Source organism: Limanda limanda, chromosome 19, assembly GCF_963576545.1.
Source record: "Limanda limanda chromosome 19, fLimLim1.1, whole genome shotgun sequence".
In the NCBI taxonomy this organism is placed as follows: Eukaryota; Metazoa; Chordata; class Actinopteri; order Pleuronectiformes; family Pleuronectidae; genus Limanda; species Limanda limanda.
The window spans coordinates 15001576-15007575 of record NC_083654.1 but is presented as its reverse complement, the minus strand read 5'-3'; positions in this window follow the sequence as shown (position 1 = coordinate 15007575).

Below are 6000 nucleotides of genomic sequence, written 5' to 3'. Positions count from 1 at the left end.
GCCTTCTAAGAAGTAACGATCTGTGACATTTGCACATAAATAAATGACTGCTGAGTTGTACGGCACAGTCACGATCATGAAAGCTTTAACATTTGCAACAAACAAGAGCCGGTGTCTGCCAGGTCCATTTCTTTTTTTTTCACGGAGAGAAAGTGACGTGTTCCTGATTTCTAGCAGCTGCTTCAAGACACAATGATTTGAGAAAGGTTATCACTCTGTGGTTGAATAGACAAATTGGACGTGGCTGTTCAAAGTGAATATTCAATGTGTTGTGTACATTTTCTTTCATTTATATCATCCAGCAGTGCTTTATTGAACTGCCAGATTTTTGAACAGGGTTTGGCAGACATTTATGGCGACACAATTCTGCTTATATCTAAACAAGCCAAGGACTCGACACAGTACTGTTTGGCCCCCCCGGTAGCTGGCTGGTCATAGGTTATAGACCCTGCCTCCTCAATGTTAGTGGATGGGACATGGACCAAACTAAAACAAGTCAAGGTATACGTCAAATGTCTTCTCAGATCTAGTTTCCGTGATTTTACATAGTACTTATCATCTGACCTGACGTGAGTGTTTCACAGCTTTGACTAAAAATGTTCAGCAATTCGTTAAAAGATTAAAACAACATGAAGTTGTTCTTGTTTTCCCAGAGTAATTTAAAGTTGTTGCAAATAGTCATGTTTATATACACACAGTTTTCTCCTGTTTTCCATTTTCAAACTTAAACTCTCTTTAGACATTTGGGAAAGTTTCAAAGTAAATCACATACAAGTCATCCTCTTTTTGGGAATGCGTATTAGTATGTGGAGCTTATCTGCCCCTTCCCTTTTGCATTTTTCCCTTTCCTGCTGCACTCCCTCTCTTTGTTCTTTTCCTCTGTCTATCCATTTCCCCAGACAATCTCCTTTTCTGCTTAAATAAAGAAAATATATTGTCTCTCCCGTCTAAAACCTCTCCTCCCATCCAAAGCTCTTCTCCTCCTTCCTTCATATCCACTGTCTTAAAGTCATTGCGGAGGTTGTTTATGTTAATCAAGAGTACTAAAATTATTTCTCACTCCAAAACTAGCACCTACCATTTGCACGTAAATGTAAAGGTTGGCAAATAAAAAAGCTGACGTCGTGATTGGCTGGTTGGGGAAATAGGCCTACGTCAGGACAAACTTTCATCACTTCACCACAAACCAGTTAAGCTGATTGACTCTCGCTGTCCACCGTCGCTTACAGTTTGACACAAGAGACAGGATGATGTAATTTTTGGCACCGCTAACTAAACCTAGCACTAAGTGCTAACCACTAAGAGCGTCAGAGAGCGTGTGGCGGCACATTGCCAGTATTTTATCAGGGTTTCCGCTGGTAGCATCGCCCAGTGGCAACCTGCCACTGGGGAAAAATCAATCCAACCAATCAATTATCTAATCTGATGTCTTGGTGATTCGCCCAGGCCGGCATTTTAGTTGGGTGGAGGGCGTATGGACAAATCTTGTCTCTTTTAGGTCCAAGTTGAGTTCACTCAAATCTGATCCGGGCTGTCTTCGCTTTCAGTTACTGTGTGACAGATGGAAAAGGGATGCATTGATGATAACCTTTCCCCGATACGCATGGTTATTGCTTGTTTTTCATGTTTACAGACATCTATAATGTAAACAATAAAGCTGGTAGGGCAGTCAATGTGACCGATTCCGGGTATCATGTCAAAGGTTTTGTCCGAGCGCAGTGTGTCGGGTTCCATCTGACTTAGTTCAGTTTATCTACACACTTAACTTGTGACTATGAATATGGGCTTCGTACATTTGTCCATCTTTGTGCATCTCCATAACAAGGGAACATGGATTTCAGCTGGAAGATCAGATCAGGGACGGACAGATGGCAAGCAGGAGAGGATGTGAGGAGAGTTGGAGAGGAAAGGGAAGAGGAAGATGAGATAACCAAAAAAAAGTCTGAATTGGTCCCAGACTGACCTAATTTTCCAAGATTCAAGCCTCGGTTTTGCTTTACTTTAAATGTTAAGTGTCATATATGAAATTATAGAGTAAATTATATTAATGAAAATATTTTAATTGAATTAATCTATGATTTAGTACTCCTCTTAATCACTCCCGTGGTCACATTGCCCCCACAGCAAACCTCAGGATCCAAACTCTGACTCACGAAAAGTATTTTGGCCTGTGATTTCTTTCAGTTTACCAGCCATTGGCAGATGCACCAAAAAGTTAATATTTGGACCCTGCCCCTCATGATAAATCTTCCCAAACTGTTTTCAAAAACTCGATGCAGGGAATCAGAGACAGAAGGATGGCAACTAACGAAAAAGTAAGGACAGATGATGAAGAGCAGTAAATGTTGGTACAAAGACTTGGAGGATAATATGAAGAGACATTATGACGCAGATCGAAAGACAGAAAAAAGCAACAAGCTACAGAGAGATCTCTGTGTAACGAGACCTTGCCTTTAGCATTATTTCTTCATATGTTGCGCATTAATCCTTTGTTTATGAAAGCTGGAGATGCCAACTGCAGCTGTCCCACGGGGTGGGGAGCACAGATATCTGAAGCCGGCAGAAATATGTGGATGGGATTCGGTATCGGCTTCAAACATAATCCATCACAGTGACTTTATAATAATACAGCGGGTAAAATAGTTGAGTGGGATATCTATGTTTCTCTGTTAGTGAGAAACTGATCTCTGAATCATAGAAAGTTACTATAAGTTTTTTTGTTTTTTTCAATTTGACGGGCAGACTGCAGGAGCCTGGAGTCAAACCACCGACCTTCTGATGAGTGGACGACCCAATCATCCAGTGATAGCCACAACCAACAGGCAATTTAAAGATGTCAATCTAAAGTTTATTTATCTTCATATTTTTAGACTGAATGATGACTTCATTGTCTAATCCACAAAATATTTGCACTGTGGTCAGATTTTTTATTAATAAGCAAATCTCCACGTGATAATAAGTCATTGTTTCACACTGCCTCTGTGATAAAAGTCTGTGCCTCTTATCTGCCACATACTGCAGAAACTTACCGTGCTCCTCTCGGTCCATCCTTCAGCAGTTGTCTTTGGGTGATAATTGACAATTTCAGATAAAAGCTTCACTGGCATTGGGGCTAATTGCAGTTGATGGAAGTGATTAACTGTCGCGTTTATCCTCGCTGTGGTTTCGAGGGCCTTTGTGGTGTATAGGGGCTAATTGTAGCTAGTAGCAGTAGTTGTTATGCGGTATGTTGTGGTGGGTTGCACCTAATTGTAGCTGATAGTAATGGTTCCAGTCTGTGTATACAGCCTGAAGCAGACAAAGGCTGGGCTGCGACATAGAGACACACACACTCAGCCACACACACTCAGACACACACATGCTCAGACACACACATGCACAGGACAGCCTCGAAACACATACCTATATTTTTCTTGCCCACATCCTGGAGCATGCAAGTGTGTCTGACGTTCGTGAAAGAACAAGAAAAAAGCTCTTGATGATAACTATTCTATTGATTTTATAGGACTTCAATCCAAGTCATTCATAATTTTGTTCCCATCATTTTGATCAACTTTTCAAGCTGCCACTGAAAAAATCATACTGGGCAGATGGAAACTCAGTCGGGTCAGGCACTGCTTCTTCGGTTGTGATCTCAGCTTCATCGCTTTACCACAATGATCTGTAGTTTTCCATTGTGTGTGTGTGTGTGTGTGTGTGGGTGGGTAGGTGGGTTGGTGGGTGGGGGTGCATGTATAAATATAAATATATATGTGTGTGTGTGTAAGTGAATGATGAATTCTGACTGGGTGTGCAGTACATCAGATGATATTTTCCTCTGATCACTGTGCTCTCTCTCTCTCTCTCTCTCTCTCTCTCTCTCTCTCTCTCTCTCTCTCTCTCTCTCTCTCTCACCCACCCTCACACACATGCTTGTACTTCTATCTTAGTGAAGGAATCTCATTGGCATAATGCATTCCCTAGCCCCCCACCCGAACCCTAACCATCAAAACTAAATGCCTATTCTAGTTTTAACTAAGTCCAAAACTTCGAACAGCCCATAAAGACTGGCCAAAATGTCGTCATTCTGTAGGTTGGAGGCTCAAAATTGTCCCCACAAAGGTATATGTACAAGTAGACGCACACGCACACACACACACACGCAGTGAGTGCCAGGTTCTGGGCGTGGGCCCTTACAGACATAAATTGCTTTATTTTAATAGTTGTATGGTAGAGAAAAAGAGGGAGAAAAAGGGTGAAACACTAGAAAATTGAATTGTAGAAAGAAAGAGAGCTCTCTCTCTCTCTCTCCTTTTCTCTCCTTTTCTCTGTGTTTAATTTTTTCTTTTCTTCCTAATCCTCTAGATTATATCATAGAGTTTGTTAAAATGTGGTCCCGGTCTGTTTTGGTGGATCTCTGTGTTTACGGTCATTTGATTATTGTGTGTGTGTTATCCGTCATGATTTAACTGTTAAGTTCAAATTCATTTCTTAGACTAACACACTGGGCTACACACATGCTATCTCTCATCCACATGCATCATCAGACGTGCACTACACGCACACACACACACAGTGTATTTCCCGTCATATTGCATTGATCTAAAAGTGATCCGAATTTGGCGTCTATCAGGCGTCCTTTGTGTGTGACTGTTTATGAGTGAAGACACACACACACACACACAAACGCAGAGTATGGGTCAATGGGTTGACTCTGTTTACGGCTGAATATGAACTGAACAACCACAAATAAACACACACTGGCACGCGCACACACACGCACACCAACACACGCAATATCTCTCTGTCATGACTGTTGTGAACAGAGCGACCACAATTGTTCTCTTTTCAAACAAAAGAAAGATTATGGCTTAACATAAAACATATGCTTGGTTATTTGATGGCTCTGTATAGTGATTATAAGGGAGGCACGGGAGGGATGGTGGGACGACAAAGGGAGGGAGAGGGGAGGGAGAGAAAGAAAAAGATTTTAATGATCAAATTACTTAAATTATTGCAGCAATTATTCTTGCATGTGAAAGTGGGCGATGGAGACTGAAAAATGCCTGAAATCCAAGGCCAAGGCCCTGATAAGATGCCTTTTTGTTTTGTTGGAGGTATTTTTACACTGATAAGAAATGAGTGTGGTGGCGGGAAAGGCAAGGGAAGAGAGGACAGGTTGAGGGAGAGAGAAGAGAGACATGTGCGGGGGGGGGTCAAAGAAAAATGGGAGATGAAATGTGAAAGAGAATAAAGAGGAGAGAGGAAACCAACGACAGGAGGTGACGCAGATGAGGCACAAGAGACGGCGAGAGATGTGACAAATTGTATTTTGGACGAAGAGAATGAAAGAAACGCTCGTGGAAAGAGATGCAAAAGAGGGAGAGATGGAGGGAAATTGCTTGAGGGGCTGGATTGCAGTCTTCCACCTCCCTCATCCATCTTTCTGATATGGGGTGTGCGGTTTGATGTGGTTGAGTGTTGGCCATTCTCCCCGTCTCCCCCTCCTCCCCCCATTCCTCTCTCTCTCCCTCCCTCACCCCTCTGTCTACCACCCCTCTCAGTCTCTCTGATATGGTTTGGGTTTTGATGTGGTCATGTGTTGAAGATTCTCACGGATGGTTTCCATAACGATAAAAAGATTCACTCCCTGGTATGGAAAAAAGAGGCGAAAAAAGAATTGCACTTAAGGACGCAACGCAGATCGTGACACACACACAAACACACACACACACATACACACACACACACACACACACACACACACACACAAATATCTCACAGCTAAGATGTTTCTGATTTTATGGGGCTGTTTTTCTTTTGACGAGGTTTGCGGTCGAAGATCGTCACAGATTTCAGCGTTCAAAGAAGTTTGTAAATTGAATCAAAGCTTTTCCGTACACATACACCATTGTAACAAAATTGTATTTGTATGCACATAATCCCCAGTATATTATTCCTGTCGTGCAGACTCCTTGTATCTGTTAATGTCGTGATTTTAATGATTTTGAAAGTCTGCAT